We start from the raw sequence: 20,742 nt of genomic DNA on the forward strand, positions 1-20,742 counted from the left end.
CCATCATACTTTCGTCTGCTCTGCTGGATCTGAAATCTGAGGAAGTGTGGGTACATTTGGTGTCAGAGTCTTAGGAGTGTCTTCAGTATATTGACTCCTGCAGTGTTTTGGAGGCAGTCATCAGCCTGATTGTTTTTTCACAACATTATTTCTTTTCTCCTCTAAAATGTTCTGGAGGAACAGTGGCTGAAATCCAGCAGAAGACTGGGATGTGGCACATGATAAAGAGACTCTTTGATTGTTTAACATGAGCAATGATCTCTTTGGCATGATTCTCATCCGTGATTCTTTTTCTGATCAGTACTCCTCCTTTTGTGCATCATTTGAATCCTCGTCTGGATATCTCTGTCAGCTGGTCGATACAGTCAGGAGGAATCTTACTGGCAGCTGCTGGTCTGCTGGTGATCCAGATGAGAGCAGAAGGAAGCAGATTTCCCTTGATGAGGTTCGTCAGGAGAACATCCAGAGCAGGCTGGTGATGAAACATCAGACCACGTCTCATTTATCCTTAAAGTTTACAGGAAGTCGACATTCATCCCAATCCATCAAGAATGAATAAGACTTTGAGTTGCTTTCTTTTTGTAAGGTTCAGTCCTTTTGTCTCTGGGAAAAACTGAGTTATAATGTCTATCAAACTTAGTTTTTTTCTGCTTCTTTAAGTCTTTCATCTCTCTAAATGGAAGAGGAAATATTGAAGCTGATATCTTGATTTTCTTTTCGGATTCGGCCCAATCCAGAACAAACTTCTGAACAGAGGCACTGATTTTCCGATGCCAGCAACTCCCCCTTTTGTCAGTACAGTTCTGATCTGCTTGTCTTGTTCAGATGCTTCAACAAATTTTGAGCACTCAACCCTGCTAATCTCCTGTGATTCATGACGTCTGGGAAGCAACTTCAATCCTGTCTCACCTCATGTTTCAGTATTGACCTGTTCACTCTACAACCCTGAGTGATATAGAGATCTGTGTAGATGGTTCTTCAGAAGTGTAGAGTCACCTTGCTTTGCAATTCCTTCAAACACAAATTGATACTTCTTCTTTAGGCTACACTTTAGCTGATGAATGAAGAACAGCTTCATCTAGAACACAGGGATGAAAAAAACTTTTCTTTTAGCCCTTTTAGTTAAAACTATTTTTCTCCAATACATTTATAAGCACAAGGTGACAGATGGATCACGAGTCTCTTACCCTTCTAGAGTATCAGCAGCTTCATCTTGCTTTCATCTCTCTCAGGAAGTAGAGCGTGAGATCAAGAGCTGCTTCTTTGTTTCTGCATCTGTTCTCATTAAAATCCTTCACAAAGTAGTCTAAGTTTTCTTTTTGTAATATTTTCTTAAACTTTTGCAGCTCATTCTTCAGAAATTTGATAATTTTGCTTTCAAGATCCTAAAGAAAGAAATAATACAAAAAATAAGTTTTTCCTTTTACATTTTTGTGTGTTCCTAAAAGAAAACTAATTAGCACGATAAATCAGGTTAACATTATTGAAAATGTGTTTTTCTACCTGGAAGATCTGCAGGAGAGTGTCTTTGAAGTTCTTGTAGTTCCTGTGAGTCTGGGCGTCTGAATCTAATGTCTCATATTTAACCCTATTAGTGAATAAAATTAAGTACTGAATTTTCAGGGACACTATTAAAGAAACAGTTTGCAAATATATTTTTTAACAAAGACAGAAAGCAATAGCTGTTTAAGTTCACACTGTTAAAGTATAGGATCTATTTAAGTGTAAGTTTAGGTAAATATTAGGTCTCTCATTGTAATATTTTCTGTCCTAAAAGCAAACAACACAGGGGCTGGTGGAATTAATAATGTTATGTTAGATGCACCAAAATTTACAAAATATATACTTCACATCAAATCATTTTAATTTTCTTGCTGATGCTTTTAGCATCTTAATGAAAAACTCTGATAAATATTTAAACAATTATGAAGAGATTCATGACACATATTCAATGAAATATTTTCTTTCTAGCAGTCCATGTGGAACCAAACATTAAGAAAAAACATTAAATACCTTTTGGTAGATGCATGGCTTTTTTCTCACGAAGTCTCTCGGGTGCCTATCTATCCATCTTGACCGGAGCCGGTCACTCTTCACAGACACAGAGCTGGAAACATGTGAGCTGATCTTACACTAATGACACAAAGACACAATATTACACAGTGCACTTCAGTCTAATTCATGAAGTTTTAATGTTGTAAAAATGGTTTATTAAAGCAGAGATATAGCTGTGCATTTGTTCTCCTATGCCTTTAAAATGTTTGGTTGCATGATTCGACTCTGCCATCTAGACGTAGATTTGTATTCCGTATTGTAGAACTAAGCGGTATAAAAGACAGCTTTGTGCCAGCAGCTATCACTCAGTTGAATAAGGATAGGTCTTAGGACATTATTATAGGGCCCGGAGCACACCGAGATGGTGTGAGGACCCTCTTGCTAGGGGTACTCTGTTTGGTTGCTAGGGAGTGGCTTGGCAGCTGGGAATGAGATACTCCAAAGGCTGCTTTCCAGTATGAATGACTATCTATCTATCTATCTATCTATCTATCTATCTATCTATCTATCCTACTATATCTATCATCTGACTGTTTCTATCTAAAGTGTCCAAATACATTGCAGATAATGTACACTGACTGTCAAAAAACGTTTGGAATAAGTACGGTTTCTTGAAAGAGAAGGCTCTTTTATGCTTATCAAACGGATGCATGGACTTGATGTAAAACAGTAATATTATGAAGTATATATTACAAATATAAAATTTTAAAGCTATTTTCTATTTGAATAATAATGTAAATTGTAATTCATTTCTGTGAAACAAAGCTGTATCCGGGGGCTTTTGGGGCCCTAAACATGCTCAAAAAACTCTATGAAAAATTGGCACACACCTTGGAATCTGCGGCCATTAGGGCCGGGCAGAGACTGACTGAAACACGGGCGTGGCACAGGGGCTCTACAGCGCCACCCTGGAATATGGAGGGCCATATATCATACAACTGTGCACATAGACGTATGAAACTCGGGTACACATATAGATCTCATCAAGCCAAACAACTTTCATTCTGCATGTCATAGGCTCCGCCCAAACAGGAAGTTTGGCTATTAGGGTTTAGTATTCTTATTTTTCGTCAAAGTTGTGGGCTTTTGGGGCCCTTAACCATGATCAAAAACTCTTGAAAATGTTGCACAACACCTCTAGATCTGTGGCCATTAGGAGGCTGCAGAGGCTGGACACGGGCGTGGCACAGGGGCTCTACGGCGCCCCCCTGGACACAGGTCAGTTTAAAAATGTTTAAATGGTATATTAAAACAGAGAATCTACTGTGCATTTTGTTCTCCCTATGCTCGAGTAATGGGTTGTTGCATGAGCTACTCTGCCTTCTAGACGTATTGTAGACTAAGCGGTATAACACAACAGCTTTGTGCGCAGCTATCACTCAGTTTGATAAGAATATTCTTAGGACACACATTATTTTTTTGTTATTATTATTTCAGCTCTAGGGGTTTTTAGTGATGCCGAACACATAAACAATATTACACAGTGCACTTCAGTCTAATTTTTTTTCACTTTTATCATACATGTTGTTTAATGTTTGTGGTGTCTGTAAAATGTGAAAGATGTGAGAACTCATAACTTTGCAAACCTAGTCTACCCATGGGTACAAATAAAGTGAACCTGAACCTACTCTGTTTGTATAATGCTGAATTTATGCCTCGTAATGGCTGCTTATATAATTGTATTACTGGAAATAAGCTCCAGATTTCAATAAAAGTCACCATATATTGTGTTCAATGATTTATTTTTTTATTCAGTCAACATCTATCAAAAAAACACAGTGATGAAATTAGTTAATATAATGCTATAATGTCATACCTTTTGATAGATGATGCTTTTTTCTCACTGAAGTTCGGTGGCAGACCATCTTTTTGACCAGTCACTCTTCACAGACACAGAGCTGGACACATGTGAGCCTGATCTTACACTGATGACACAAAGAACAGAGAGAACCATAGCAGATACTTCAGTCTCATTTGAAGAGGTTTTGTGTCAAATGGGAGTTTGTTTAGTCCAGTTGAACACAAACTAGTTCACTAACTCATCAGGTCTGCTATAAAGGAATCATCTAACAGTCAAGTGAAGCGCTGCTTTCTCATCCTGCTCAATTTCTACTTCATTTTGAGAAACACAGCTGGCTCATACAATATCTTGTATCTATAGCAATGAATATAATGAACAATGACCTGTGTTCAGTGAACGAGTCTGAGAAAGAGACAAAAATCTTTTACATTTCCCTTTAAATACATTCACTAATTTACAATGTAAGTTTTATGTATATTTGTATTAATTTTAAATGATATCTAGTTTGCCCATTATTTACATTTATTACATTTTGGTCCAAAAATAGCAAAAACTATGACTTTATTCAGCATTGTCTTCTCTTCCGGGTCTGTTGTGTCAGCATTGTCTTCTCTTCCGGTAGTGTAGTGATATCCGGTTGTGAAGCTAATCACTCGATGTAACTGGATCTTCTTGAACCAGTTCACCAAATCGAACTGAATCGTTTGGAGCGGTTCAGCGTCTCAATATAAGCGATTAATCCACAAATGACTTAAGCTGTTAACTTTTTTAATGTGGCTGACACTCCCTCTGAGTTTAAACAAACCAATATCCCGGAGTAATTAATTTACTCAAACAGTACACTGACTGAACTGCTGTGAATATGGCGTTATTTCCCTGTCAAATGTCGAGAGCGCATTATTGTAGCGCGAAAGTACATTAATATAATGTGTGAGCGCGAATCTCTCTGCTCGCGCAAGAAATAAAATGTGCAGAGCGTGAATCTCTCTGCTCGCGCAGCTGTGATAAAATGTGCAGAAGCGAATCTCTCTGCTCACGTTGCTCTTGTAAGAATTTTGTCTGGGCTGCGCTCAGAGAGTATGCCTGCACTTAAACCGTGTTCAGTGCAATCTGCGAATCTCTCCTCTTCACTTAAAGTAAGCGTATGTGTTAGACTGTGTCCGTATGGTTCAGATGGCCAAAGTACTCTTCTCTTCGAATTCTTTCTCTTTGCTCTTGGCATAAACGCTGTCAAACTGCAACAACCAATCAGAAATAGGCTTCAACGACTGACCAATGAAAAGCGACATCGTATTTTTATGGAATCTTATTGGTTGATATTGAACCGCACATGGAACACATGGAATAAGTTCACTGAAGTTCAATCAAGACGAGCCGAGATGGATCCGCCGACCGAATCGATCTCAGTGTAACCAGTTTTTATTTGTTTTGATGTCAAATATGCCAAATGTTTCTTAGAAATGTCTGGGAAGAGGGCGATTGGATTATTTTACATATAAATTACCTGGGACTGTCAACCACATTGTTCACACTACGTGCCTATGCCCATTGAAAGTGAGATTTTTTAGCCAAATATATTTGAAAGCCGCATTCCAAAGGCCAAAAATAATATTTTACGTCTGATAATTAACACATTGTCTCGTGCAATCACACCAGTGATTAAACATTAAGCACGTGAGCCAGATCAACTGCTAAATTCAAATCTGAACAAATATTTGGGGGGAATAAGATAAGGAGCAAAATGCCCCAGTAAAATTATGTTATCTATGGTTGTGTCGAATGAAGTGATGTGAAATTAATTAAAAGTGTCATCTGCAATGGATTTTTATGTCAGGATTGCAGCCGTTTGAGTGTTATAATCGCTAACGCATCGCTTTTTTTTTTTTTATTGATTGAACTTCAGTGAACGTATTCCATGATGGGTCGCTAGCTCGAATCGAGTCGAAGTCTAAGAGCCGCTCTTTGTAGGTGAACGAACGAGCTGAGCCTAACTTTCGCATATCTAAAGAGCCGAAGCCTCCATTTTAAAAAAATATATAGCCTATAGAAATTAAATCATTATGTAATAATGAAAAAATGGATGCATTTTATCTTATTTAAAATAATTGACTAATTCAGAAGAACAAAAAAATATTATATAGGCCTAAAGTACACATATTACGCTTCGACTGTCTACATCAGCCTCACATTCTGTTCCTGTCAATCATACACTAGGTGTCAACCAATTATATGGCATGAGGGGAGGGGCCGAGCCATCACACACACACCACACACACAGTGTCAAACCTCGAGAAGAAACAGCATCAGCCCCTCGAAAGTAAGGCAGCTTGCATTTCTGAATGCCAAATCTCATAAAATAAAAATATGATCAGGATTGTGTGTGTGGGTGGTTCATGCTAGTTATACAAAAAACATAACTAGTGAGATAGTTCATGCTGGTTATATATCATGCCAAAAGAGATGGACCAGTTTAATCCTTTCAGTTATTTTTTTCTTTAACAGATATGGGTTCTATTATGTTGTTCAGATTAAGATTGTATTTGTTTTTGTAATGTTGTTGTTTCTATACATTAAAAAAGTTGTAATTTAAATGAAAATGTTTAATAGTATTCTTTTTTCATAACAAATCAATGCATTTTCAAGTTATTAATAAATCTAAACACTGATTCCAAAACAAAGAGGGTTTGCTGTTCACATCAACACACAGCGTTCCAAACATGACGGACACCACTAAAACTCACTGAAGCCTCGTCTTCTCTTTTGTGTAACCTTTGAAACAGCATTACGCTATATTTCACAATTGTGAGGACCAATTTGTGAAATGAATATCGGGACTTCAGTCAAGGCCTTTTAGGCATCTCTGGATCAGTGTTCTCTGTTAGATAGGAATAAATACTTTACAGGAGACAGGGACCTTTGTACCGTTGTAAAAACTTTGAAGATACATTACACACCAAAGGAAAAATGAAAACATTCAAAAGTAACATATAAACACTTTCAATTAAGTGTGCAATCATTTTTTAATGTCTGACAATCAAATGTATGACCTAAAAAAAACAAAAAAAAACAAAAAAAAAAAATCAGTGATGTGGAATAATTTAATTAAGTACAGACCCAGTGCTGAAGAGTGACTGTAAATTATGATTTTGATTTTCAATTCTCAGATATTTATCATCAATTGGCTACTCATTTATATATATATATATTATATTATAAATATATATTATATCTATATATATATAAAGCTCTGCCTAAGTCTGCAAAGCATTTGTTGTTTAGGTTTAGTTTTTTCCAGCAAAAGCTCTGAAACTGCAGCAGTGTTTAAATGATTCTCTGAAAGCAGATTCAGTCTTACCTCTGTTTCTGTGAGAGACTCATCTTTCCTCTCTTCTCTGACATACTGCAGATAAACTGTCATTGATCAGCACTGGCTTGAGACAACAATCTGCTGTTCAGTGTGACCTGGAGATGATGATGTTAATGAGATGAAGAAATATGTTGAGTTAGCAGCAACAGCAACAAAAAACACTATATAAAATAAAGTGAGTTACAAACAAATGTACTGGTCTTATTCGGTTGTTAAGTGGTCAACTAGCTTCACTTGAGAATACTACCTCAGCAGCCGTTTATTAGCACTGTTTATTCATATTATACATTTAAGATAACCCTTTTCAAACTCACGGTGTACACTACAGTCTCCGTGCTCACTGCGTCCCAAACACAAATCCTTTTATATTTATTTTTTTTTATATTTTTTCATTGTCTGGCTATCTGTGATTTCGGTATGTTGTTAAAGGTTATGATTATATTTTTTTTTTGTTTTTTTTTTAATTTGTATTGTGAGTGTATATCAGCTTGTTTTTTTGTTGGATGGCGGTGTTATGTGTGGGCGTTTTTTGGGGTGTGTTATGGGAATTTGAAGTAGGACGATTATATAAACGTGATAACGGGCTATTTTTGTGTATACAGTAAATGTGTAAGTGATTTTCTACTCACATTACTCACCTTGTGCTGATTTATCGATGGGGAGAAAGAAAATTAGACAGATTTCCAATGAGACAAGACGAGCGTCAACTATGGAGCCTGTTAAAAGTGCTGACGTGAATGTTAGCATCGTCTCTTCTGTGGATTTGAGTTAATCGGGAAACGCTGAGGATCTTAACAACTGGTTTGACTCACACCCAGATATGAATGATCTCCTTGCGGTTCCCCTACCTGAAACTCCCTTAAAACCTGCACCAAAGAAAACGAAAAGAGATCCTATGGATAGTAGCAACACCTCAATGGAAATTCTGACGGCCATTCGTGAGCTCTCTGGAAAATACGATCAGAAGTTCCAGAAAATTTCAGCAATTGAAATAACAACTGGGTCAACGGCTAAGCAGATTGAAACTATGTCCTCTACTGTTACTCAGCTTGTTACTGAGGTAGCAATGCATAAGGAGTCTCTGAAAGTTGTGGCTACGGAGATTCAGGAGCTCCAAAATGCGAATAAAACCCTGAAGGCTGAAATTGGAGAAAGCAAGCGCTATAGCTGGAAATGGACATTAAAATTACACGGCATGAGAGAGAAGGATGGAGAGGATGCTCGGAAAGTTGTTATTAATGTCCTTATCAATGTCGTGCCTGGCATCAGCGATAATCTTGAGGGTGCCATTGACATTGCATATCGTCTTGGCCCGAAAAGAGGGGATGTTCCCACAGATCCATCATCATTTTGTTTGCACTCCGTCGTTTTCGCGACACCATTTGGCAAGCTGCCAGAGGCTGTAAATTCCTTCTCGACAAGTTGTGACCCACTGAAGCCCTTTCACCAGAAGATAGGATCGCCAGAGAGAAACTTTGGCCTCTTGTTAAAAAAGCTAGAGATGAGGGCAAAAAGGCCTCCTTTTGCGGATCCTTCGCTTTAATGTTTAATTTAACGTTGATGTGAGATAGTCTTGTCTCATTGTTAATGTTAATGGTTCTTAAGCACTTTATTTCTGTGGACATGTTTTAAAACTTTGATGACATGACTTGACTTGGTCATTGATCTACTCTTGAGGGCGTTCTGATTGACTAAATATTGTTAATACCCTCAAATATTATAAATCGCTTTTGGTTCCTCCTGTTGAACTTACTAAGTTAACGTTAAATGCTGGATTGTAGCCTATTTATCATTGTTAATGATGTTCTGTATTCAAACTGACATTCAGTTCTTTTTGCATACTTGCAATAGAGTAACATGCAAGGTTGTGAAATATAAATATATTATTTAATTTTGTACTCAAGGATTATGTTCGGTTATATATTGTTCCTATCTCATTTGAGAATTTTGTTTATTCAGATTTAAGAAGTGTAAGATTTGTTTTTGGAGTTTAATGGAATTTAAATTTAACTCCTTTTCTGTTGTTTCTTTAAATGTAAGGGGTTTACGTGATGCTGAGAAAAGGAAAGCTGTTTTTTTGTTCTGTAAAAGCAATGAGTCTGATATAATCCTTCTTCAGGAAACAATTTTGAAAATTTTGGAAAAATCAGTGGGGTAACACTATATATTTTAGCCACGGCTCTAATCACTCTGCTGGAGTTTTAATTCTTTTGCACAAATTTAAAGGGCAAATACTTGGGGTAAGGTCATCTGACGAAGGGAGATGGATTATTTTATCACTCAAACAGGATAACTCAAACTTTGTTATTTGCAATATTTATGGTTGTAATTCTCGATCGGATAATACAGGGTAGGTCTCTATTTTCTCAGATAACCTCTGAATTGAAGGAAACACTTGTTAAATATCCTGACTCTTTTGTTATTCTAGGTGGTGATTTTAATGAGTGTGTTGACGGCACTTTGGACAGAACTCCTCTCAGAGGTAACGAATACGATGGTCTTCATTTTAATAGCAACATTTTATCATTATGTGCAGAATTTTCTCTTACTGATACATGGCGTTTTTTCACCCTGATTTACACAAATTCACTTGATCTAATCTGAAATAGGTCTTCCAATCAAGAATTGACCTCCTTTTGCTCTATTGCTCAGCTCTTCAGTTTGTAAAATATATATCTCACTCATTTGCGCTCCTGTCAGATCATAAACAAATAAGTTTAAAATTGTGTAGCAATACTGATAAAATTCCTAGGTTACGTGGTTATTGGAAATTTTATAATTCACTCTTAAAAGATGTTTCCTTTAATGATAGTATTAAAAACTTACTTTCAGGTATATTCTCAAAAAAAAAAAAAAAAAAAAAAAAAAACTGAGGACAGTTATAAAGTGAAATGGGAATTTTTTAAACATAAGGCTAGGCAGATTGCTATTAGACGAAGTAAAGATTTAAAAACCTCTAAAAATAAAAATATATATGAACTATTAAAAAATATATATATATATATATATGCATATATATATAGTATTGCAAAAAACAAAAAAAAAAAACAAAAAAACGAACTCTTTAAGGTTAAATCTTCAAATTAATCAAGCTTATTTGGACTTGGCTAGAGGGGTTTTTATTAGATCTAGAGCAAAAGACTTGAGGAAGGAGAGACCAATTCCAGTTATTTTTTTTGCATTAGAGAAGAGGAATTGCAGGAAAAAATTCATTGACGGCTCTCAATAATAATGGTGTCAGGTGCACAGATCCAAAATTAATTAACCTTTTATAATGACCTTTACACTTCTGAACTGAATATGGATAATTGTGAGAATTTTTTGGAAACAATTAGGAATCATATTCCTGTCATTGATAATGATTTTAAGGATATTTGTGAAGCCACTTTCAATTTCAATTTAATTTTACATTAATTTCTGGGATTTAATACAGTCCCCTTTGCTTCTCATGTATAGTGAATGCATTGCTCAGAGAGAAATGACTTCATCAATAAAACAGGGTATTATTTCCCTTATCCCAAAGCCTGAGAAAGATTCTCTCTTAATTGATAATTGGAGACCAATTACACTTCTTACAGTTGATTATAAGATATTGGCCTTGGTATACACAAATAGATTAAAATTTAAGCTTAATCATATTATTGCAGAAACAAAGTCAGGTTTTGTTAAAGGCAGGCACATTAGTAATAACTTGTTTTAGATTTATTGGATTATGCTGAATTTGTGAAATCTGATGCTATTATACTTTTCTTAGACTTTTATAAGGCCTTTGACACCATTGAGCATGAATTTCTTCTGCAATCTCTTAAATTGTTTGGTTTCGGATCTTCGTTTGCTAATATAACTGAAATATTTTATAAAGGAATTACCGGCTCTGTCATAGTTAATATGTTCACCTCACAAAGATTTTCTATAAAACGTGGTGTCAGAAAGGGTCGCCCGATTTCCCCTTTTTCATTTATTTTGGTTACTGAATTATCATTAAGTATTATGCATAATCAGAATTTCAAAGGGGTCATGACATGGGTTTTTTATTTTATTATTATGGTCCCCTAGGTGCAATTATAGTATTACTATAGTTTTTAAAAAAAAAAAAAAAAAAAAACTTTTAAAATGTAAAATTATGACATTTTCCCACCCTGTTTCTCATACTTTGATTCAAACAGTCTGTTTTTGGGTTGTTTCCCCTTTAAGAGTTCAGTGTTAACGCCCACTGTTATGATTGGCTAACGACAGTGCCTATGGATCAATTATTAACATCACCAGCCAGAACATTTGTGGATTGAGCGTTACTGTTTAGTAGCGGGTGATGCATTCGAAGCGATGGCTCTTACAATGATAAAACCTTATATGTTTGAGCACATCTGCGTGGCATTGTAATTTTCCTGTACACAGACCAACTCGCTGTACGTCGACTGAACACTTGTGAGGGGCGCGGCGCGACAACGATACGAAATGAGCGTAGTTGTCTTGTGCTGGAGGCGGTCATATGCAAATGGTTGGAACCTCATTTCGCACCGTGACGTCACTTCTTACCATGGATCCAGAACGAGCTGTATTTAGAGCTTGATTAAATAAATGGCTCGTTTATAATGGGGAGGGCGTCTTAAGCTATGAAACTTGCAGGACGTTTTAATGGTACAAAGACCTCTTATATTCCAAAAGATCAAGGCAAATTTGGTTTCTCATTTCATGACCCCTTTAAAGGTATTTCCATCTTTGATAGGGAAGTTAAAATCTCTCAGCTAGCTGATGACACCACTCTTTTTTTAAAAGATAAAAGTAAACTTTCTATAGCCATTCAGATAATTAAACAATTCTCGTGTGCTTCTGGGTTAAAGCTAAATTTGTCCAAATATGAGATAATGTCACTGCATAAATGTGATGATGCATTAATTCAGGGTATTCCAGTTAAAGACACAATAAAGTATTAAGATATTTATGTATCAAAAAATTTAATAGCCAGACAACAACTTAATTTTTCTAGTAGATTAAAGAAGACTCAAAATATTTTTAATCTTTGGCTACAAAGAGACCTCTCTCTTTATGGTAGGGTTCTCCTCTCTAAAGCGGAAGGTCTTTCTCGCTTCGTTAATAAACTTCTCTTCGACTTTATATGGAAAAACAGGTCTCATAAACTTAAAAAAGCAGTGATATCAAGTTGTAGAAGTGATGGGGGACTTGAAGCTATAAACTTTCATAACACCATTTACACGTTTAAAATAAACTGGCTAAGAAGATGTTTGATAAATCCAAATTCTTTATGGTTCTTTATTCCTAATTATATATTCAATAAAATTGGAGGTCTCCCTTTATCTTAAAATGTAATTATATGCATAATAAACTCCCGGTTAAATTAGCTAATTTTCATCAACAGGCTCTTCTTGCTTGGAAGTTGTGTTACGTTCACAACTTCTGACCACATAAAACTCTCTTGTAGAATAATATGGATATAACTGTTAGGAACAAATCTCTTTTTTTCACTAATTGGTTTAATAGAGATTTGATTTATATTTTTTTCTTTATCGATTTTGGCAATACCTTGTCGTGTGAACACTTCATGACTGTCCATAACTTTCCTATTCCTTTCAAAGAATATAATAATGTTCTCAGAGCTATTCCCTCAGGTTTAATGCATCTGGTTAAGGGCCATATATTATACGCCCACAAAGATATAAAGGATTTGGCTTTTTTGATGGTTGGCTTTGTCTTTTTTGGTGGGATTTGTATTTATGAGAATGAATGTAATAACAAACATGTTCGGAAGGTATTTTTGATGGAGGTAGATCCCACTGGGCTGCCTTAATTAATAATATAGTTTGGAGAAGAGCGTGGTTGTTGCCTCATAAATATTTTCTTCCTAATAAGACCAAAGTAGTCCATTTTAAAATACTGCATAAAATATATCCTGTTAACTCAACTGTTTCTAAATATGTTGATATTCCTAGTACCTGCACATTTTGTGGCAATGAAGAGAAAACCTTAATATATTTATTATATTCTTGTGAGTTTATTCAGAAATTTTGGCTTGACTTGTATTCCCATGTAAACAAACCCCCTATCTTTGCACAATCTTTTAGCTTGAAAGATACTATTTGTTATTACTCTGACTCTGCCAACAAATCTAAAGAGTATATATTCAACTTTTTTATTTTGTTCTGCAAATTTTTCATCCATAAGCAAAACTTTATGGGCTCAATTCCTACTTTTTCACATTTACTGATTGAGGTTGACACTGCTCACATCTCTTTGTTTGACTAACAATAAAAAATGTGTCAGGTTTTTGGATTTATATGAAAAATGTATTTCTATTGACTCTGATTAAGCTTAAATAGGTTTCCTTTATTGCTCTTTTATTTTTATTGTTATTATTATATTTTTTACCTTGATTGTAAGCTGCATACCCCCTTATTGTGTTTTAGTTCTTCTCTTCTTTTTTTCTGACTTCTATCTTCTTTTATTTGTTAATGTTCTCCTGAAGGTGATTGTATATTTTCATCCAATTTCTTGTATTAAAAAAAATAAAAAATACTTTCGATTTCGCGACACAAAAACAATAGCATAACACAGAAGCGGAAATACGAAAAAAACTTTCAGAAACAGATTTGTGTTAAATAACTCCTCTTTGAAAACATACTCGCGGTCTTGTCCACTATAAAAGAGAATTTATAAGTATTTAAACATTATGCCTGTCGCTTGTCAGCAATTAATTCTCATATCTCTCAGACGGATCAGATTGGATTAAATATAGAAAAACAATGTCCGCGAGTGTTAAATATAGTAGAGTCTGTGCTAAAGTTATAGCCTACCTGTACAAATGTTTTCTAGGACAAAAAACGGATCAAATCCAACGAGCTACGCTTTCTCTCTTGTTATCTGAGTAGTGTCCTCGCTGCAGGGCTGGGAAATGTGGGAAATGCTGGAATGTGGGAAATCCCGAGGCGTTTGGAATCAGAGTCGAATCTTATCTCTGGGTGGGTCTCAAACGGAAGGATGCACAGATTTAAATTCACGAAAATAAACTGAAAGAAAACGAGTCGGTACTGATCATCTGAATGTTAGGATGCAGCTTTCTTTTTGAGAAACACCATTCACCTCCATCAGGCTCGATAAAAACCCTAAATATACCCAGCAAACACAACAACGTTGTAAAACAGTTTATTATTATTATTATTATTATTATTATTATTTTTCACGTTGTGAAAAGGTCGTTTTTTTTTTTTTTTCAAGTCTTGTTTTCCAGTTGTTTTGACTTGAATTTAAAAATCAAATATTAAATAAATTAATTTATAACACACAGTTTTATTACACAACTTCAATGGTTGTGTCTTGTTACAGATGAGACAAACATTCGATGCTGGTTTAAGCCACAGAACTATAATTGAACACATACTATAGAAAATTAAACCAATACATAATTTATTTTAATTTAAATACAATCTTCTACCGCAGCTTTAAAGACTGTCTTGTTACAGATTTCTTTAAGAACATTTTGCTACGTATTTAATATGACAAATTTAGTTTTTTTGGGTTTTTTTGACGTTATAAAGTAGTTTTTCACAGCGTTGCAGAAACATTGTTATCACGTTCGTATGTCTCCAACGTTTTAAAAACGTACCTACCACGTCCAAACTGGTAATTTACATGCTCCAATCAAAATGCTTTCTTTACAGAGTTAAATATGAATATTCATCTTATTACAAGCCCTTTTTTACATTTCACCTTACTTGTAGCGTTGCTGACCTCTGGTTGTTTTCCATTTTATAAACCTATGTTAACATATGAAGGCTTAATAATTATTAATACACACAAGTTTAGTGTCACTCATCGTATTTATTCACAAAATATGAAAAGTAATATGATATGGGTAGTTCACACACACATCTAAACAAGCCAAAAGCATAAATATATACCAATAAAAATAAATTGTAGAATACAAATTTGAAATTTACACATGAAAACTATGCAATGACTGGCAAATTTGAATATGAGCAAATTAACAAATTCCAAGAAATTTCAGTCCATAGATATTTCAACAGAGAGAAGAAAAAAAACATTTTAATTTGTGAAATGTAAAGTATTTAATTTCAACTAGTTAAAAATTATTTTATTGCAGTTATAATAATAATCAAATTACAATCTTAATACTTGTTTGTACTAAACGTAATGCTTATATTTTAAGGATTTTGTTTTTCAACACAAATTACAGGTACATGTACTGTACATTATTGTTTCTCCTCTAAGCCCCGCCTTCTAAAACGCTTTTACAAAGCTCATCGGTCTGAAAAGTGAGGTGTGCTGTGATTGGCCAGCTATCCAGTGTGTTGTGATTGGCCGAATACCTCAAGCATGTGACGGAAATGTTACGCCCCTTAACACACTGTGATGCCCTGTCCAGCCGGAGCGACGAGACATAAACATTAAAACCCGTTATAAATGTGGTATAAACATGATTTCTAGTCGTGTCCTCTTTTGGAAGGCCAAACAAAGTAGTTTTCCTTTCTCAACGAAAAAGCGTCACACACCGCCTTGAGTGAGCCGCAGCCAGGTGAGCAGAGGCAGGCGGATTCTATGAAGGAGCGTACCTTGTGCTTGCGGCAACCAAATGTGACGACCCCGGGCTGGACTCCTCTTCACTCAGAGTCAGTTAGAGATTGACTCAAAGTCAGTCAGAGATTCACTCAGTCAGAGATTCACTCAGAGTCAGTCAGAGATTCACTCAAAGTCAGTCAGAGATTCACCCAGAGTCAGTCAGAGATTCACTCAAAGTCAGTCAGAGATTCACCCAGAGTCAGTCAGAGATGCTCAGATCTTCAACAGTGACACACACTGCTGCGCTTTCACTTTAAACAACAGCAAAACACTGTCAGAGCGCCAGAGATCCACTCAAAGTCAGTCAGAGATTCACTCAGAGTCAGTCAGAGATTGACTCAGAGTCAGTCAGAGATTCACTCAGAGTCAGTCAGAGACGCACAGATCTTCAACAGTGACACACACTGCTGCGCTTTCACTTTAAACAGCAAAACACTGTCAGAACCCCAGAGATTCACTTAGTCAGTGAGATTCACTCAGAGATTCACCCAGAGAGTCAGTCAGAGATTCATTCAAAGTCAGCCAGAGATTCACTCAGAGTGATCAGAGAGAGTCAGATCTTCAACAGAGCTTTCACTTCACTCAGCAAGTCAGTCAGAGATTCACTCAAGAGAGTCAGAGATAGACTCAGAGATTCAGAGATTCATCTTCAACAGTCAGTCAGCTGCGCTTTCACTCAGAGTCAGACTGTCAGAGAGAGATTCACTCAGAGAGATTCATTCAGAGATTCACTCAGAGAGTCACATTTACAGTTATGAGATTTAGCAGATTCACTCTTCAATCCAATTCACTCAGACTTACAGATTGACTCAGGCTAACTTCAGAGATTCACTCAGACATTTACATTTATGCATTTAGCGATTCACTCAGAGATTACAGCATAGAGAATAACTTATTCAGAGAGTCACTCAGAGTTAGTCAGAGATTCACTCAGAGTCAGATAGAAAATGATTCAGAGAGTCATTCAGAAATTCACTCAGAGTTAGTCAGAGATTCACCCAGAGAGTCAGATAGAGAATTATTCAGAGATTCACTCAGAGAATGAGTCAGAGATTTACACAGAGAGTCAGATAGAGAATGATTCAGAGAGTCAGATATAGAATGATTCAGAGAGTCATTCAGAGATTCACTCAGTCAGAGATTTACTTAGAGAGTAAGATAGAGAGTGATTCAGAGATTCACTCAGACAATCAGTCAGAGATTCACTCCGAGAGTCAGATAGAGAGTGATTCAGAGAGTCAGTCAGAGATTCACTCAGAGTTAGTCAGAGGCTGCGTCCGAAATCGCATACTCAATGAGTAGGTACTTAAAGGGTACATAACATACACAGTTTCACCTATGGAGAAGACTGTTGATTTTACACTTGAAAAATGTAAGTATTACATAGAAATTAAGATTACCTCAGAAAGCATTTCTAGCCCACAATTGAACAATTATAATCATAAATTGTCACTAATAATTATTATTATTTTTTTTTGTAAAACAAACAAATTGTAATTTTTTTTTTTTTTTTCATATACCATAGCTATGCATGACTTCACACTAGACAAATGCTGCCAAGGTGAATACATCTAAATATTCAGTCAAGTCATGAATGAATGCATGTGTTAATGAAACAATTAGGCTATATTTGATTTACATGACATGAATAAATGAGTAAAAGAATAAATAAAAGTAACCATCACAATAAATAAACACAAGTCAACAACACATGAAACAAAGCTTTATTCAAACATTGTTCTGAGCATGCGCATTCCAACTAGCCGGTGTTTTCACAGACATTTTCAACCTCTCCCTCTGTCTGTCTGTGGTTCCCTCGTGCTTCAAAAAATCCACCATTGTGCCCATACCAAAGAAAAATAAAATCACATGCTTGAATGACTGGAGGCCCGTTGCTCTCACACCCATCTTCAGTAAGTGTGTTTGAGAGACTCGTCAGAGACTACATCTGCTCTGTGCTGCCGGCCTCACTGGATCCACTACAATTTGCATATCGTAGCAACCGTTCTACAGACGATGCTATTTCTTTCACCCTACACACTGCTCTCTCCCACCTGGAAAATAAGAACACCTATGTGAGAATGCTGTTTGTGGACTACAGCTCAGCATTTAACACCATAGTGCCTGCCACACTTGTTGAGAAGCTCCAGACTCTGGGACTAAACAGATCTCTGTGCAGCTGGATCCTGGACTTCCTGACAGGCAGAAGTCAGGTGGTCAGAATGGGCAACAACACTTCATCCCCGCTGACCCTCAACACTGGTGCTCCTCAGGGCTGTGTCCTCAGCCCGCTCCTGTACTCCCTGTACACATATGACTGTAAAGCCACACAAAGCTCCAACGTCATCATCAAATTCGCTGATGACACAACGGTGATAGGCCTGATCACCGACAACGATGAGATGGCCTACAGAGAGGAGGTGAGCACCCTGACTAAATGGTGTCAGGAGAACCATCTCTCACTCAACATCGACTAGACCAAGGAGCTGGTGGTGGATTTCAGGAGACAGAGCAGAGAACACACACCCATCACCATCGAGAAGACACCTGTGGAGCGGGTAAGCAGCTTCAAGTTCCTCGGTGTAAACATCAGTGAAGATCTCACCTGGTCTACACACACTGACGCAGTGCTGAAGAAGGCACATCAACGCCTCTTCTTCCTGAGACGGCTGAGGAAGTTTGGAATGAGCCCCAGCATCCTCAGATCATTCTACACTTGCACTATAGAGAGCATCCTGACGGGCTGCATCACTGCCTGGTTTGGAAACAGCACCGCTGGCAACCGCAAAGCTCTGAAAAAGGGTCGTGCGAACTGCCAGCCACATTGTTGGAGGTGAGCTTCCCTCCCTCCAGGACATCTACACCAGGCGGTGTATAAGGAAATCCCGGAGGATCATCAGTGACTCCAGCCATCCGTCCCACAGACTGCTCTCTCTGCTGCCCTCAGGAAGACGTCTCCGCAGTATGCGATCCCGCACTAGCCGACTGAGGGATAGATTTTTCCCTCAGGCTGTCAGACTAATGAACAGTCAGAACTAATACACCCTACAGCATACTCCCACAATATGGTATACCACACACTGCACTTTAACTTTAACTTTAACAGTTCAACACCGAACTATTTAATACGATAATCTACCTGCTACCACTGGATACCATCAATAACATTCTGTATCCAGCCCACGTACACTCTGTTGCACCTTAGCATATTTTCATGCATATATATGTTTACATAATGTAGAATGTGTACATTCGGTGTACATTCTGTGTACATTCTGTGTATAGTGTATAATGTGTAGTGCTAACTGTATGTATGTACATATTGCGTAAAATGTGTAGTGCTAACTGTAAGTATGTCTAATAGTACACTGTGTGTACTGACTATATGTATGTGCATATTGCATATTTTCACCTGTTGAAGTCTGTATGGTTATATGTTAACTGTTTTCTGCAATTTCTGGAGCACGCTCCCAAGAATTTCACTCACCAAGGCACATGTGCTGTGGTGATGTGACAATAAAAGTGACTTGACTTGTTTTTGAAAGTTTACAGAAGGTGAACCCACATCCGTCCATCACGTCCCTCACTGCTGCAGTCAGACTGAATCTGATCATGATGAGAGAGGGACATTGAGTCCTTGTCTGAGTGCACAGAGAGGATGAGGAAGACCACGATGATGCCCCTGAACCACACAACCCTGAACAAGAGCAGAAGAACACATGCGGGACAATCTGACTGCTGCTGTGTCTGCTCCAAACATCTGTGTGCTGCTCTCCATAAACACCACTACCTGAGAAACACTTAGACAGAGTGAAACACTTTATATATCATGTTGTCAGCATTCTATTTATTTGTTAAATTTAATTTCATATTTTTACAATTGCATGCTAATTTGATATAGCTTCATTAGTTTTGTGGTGTAGTGAAGTGAACTGGTCAGCAGAAGGTTGCTGGATCAATCTCCGCAGCTGTCTTTACGCCGGGTGGCTCCAGAGGGACTGGGGTCCCTGTAATAAGAGCACTGTAAGTCACTTCAGATAAAAGTGTCTGACAAATTAATACATGTAAATCTGATTTTTGTAAATGCTTTTTTGTGTCTTGGACACAAGCGCTCAATAAAGCTGCTTATTTCTTAAAGTTTTTTTTCTTCAGGTTCTACTATAATATTAATGCATGCATATATTTCATACAGTTTCTATTTGGGGCTTTAAAGGGTTAGTTCATCTAAACATATAAATTCGGTCATTGTGTGTTGTGTGTGTGTGTGGTTTTTTTATTTACTCACCTCCATTCATCTCCTGCTGGTTTGTGTTCATACAGTATCAGTCAGTGGAGCCTGACTTTCAGATTCTTCATGACATTATCTGATGATGCTTTTGAAGCTTCTGAAACTCAGGTTTTATTGACTGATGAACAGAAACCAGCAGAACAAACTTGACTAAAATCACATCCTCAATGTCTTTTGGTCTTTCTCTATTTGCTCTCACTGCTCTGGGGTCACTGAAGATGAAGACACCACAGCAGCATCTGGTCCTGATGAGAAAACAAGGTCAGATGCAGTGATGGAGCGTTTTTTCATTGTTTCACCATGATCATTTCCAGGATGCTGCTGTGGTCTTCTTCATCCTCAGTGCACACAGCAGTCTGCACACGTTTCAGATCCTGCAAAGAGGCGCAATCACAAAACAAAAGCAGTCATTTTAACAGCACAGTGTCTTTTCATTTCTGTATTAGAAGTAACAGAATGATCTTACTTTATATTTTGGTTTCCGGTTTTTCTTTCTTCACCTGCTCCACCACAAAAGATCTGCATCAAATGAACAGCAATCTGCATCAGAAAATGCCGTTTGAACTGCAATAAAAAATCATGAAAAGTGTTTTATGGATTTGAAATGACTGAGAGTCTTTGATGGCAGTGATTTCTTCA

At 36.9% G+C, this 20,742-nt stretch overlaps 2 protein-coding genes across 10 annotated transcripts in view; one reads left to right on the forward strand and one right to left on the reverse strand.

The window, feature by feature from the left end:
- Window positions 1-20,742, reverse strand: part of LOC109103223 (NLR family CARD domain-containing protein 3-like) — a 1,793,396-nt gene that overhangs the window by 823,044 nt on the left and 949,610 nt on the right. For 4 of the 9 annotated variants that reach the window (XM_042748650.1, XM_042748644.1, XM_042748645.1 and 1 more), the window contains one exon: window positions 7,212-7,318. The exons of 1 other annotated variant lie outside the window; for it this stretch is intronic. The gene's annotated coding sequence lies outside the window, so the exon portion shown is untranslated. Of the gene's footprint in view, window positions 1-7,211; window positions 7,319-7,861; window positions 8,085-13,607; window positions 13,711-14,032; window positions 14,151-20,742 lie in introns of those variants that run through there. 4 more of the 9 variants (XM_042748643.1, XM_042748648.1, XM_042748647.1 and 1 more) reach the window with 4 other exon arrangements.
- Window positions 1-20,742, forward strand: part of LOC109070511 (ribonuclease inhibitor-like) — an 862,999-nt gene that overhangs the window by 324,744 nt on the left and 517,513 nt on the right. The gene's annotated exons all lie outside the window — the stretch shown is intronic.

Source organism: Cyprinus carpio, chromosome B22 (genome assembly GCF_018340385.1).
Source record: "Cyprinus carpio isolate SPL01 chromosome B22, ASM1834038v1, whole genome shotgun sequence".
NCBI classification, from domain to species: Eukaryota; Metazoa; Chordata; class Actinopteri; order Cypriniformes; family Cyprinidae; genus Cyprinus; species Cyprinus carpio.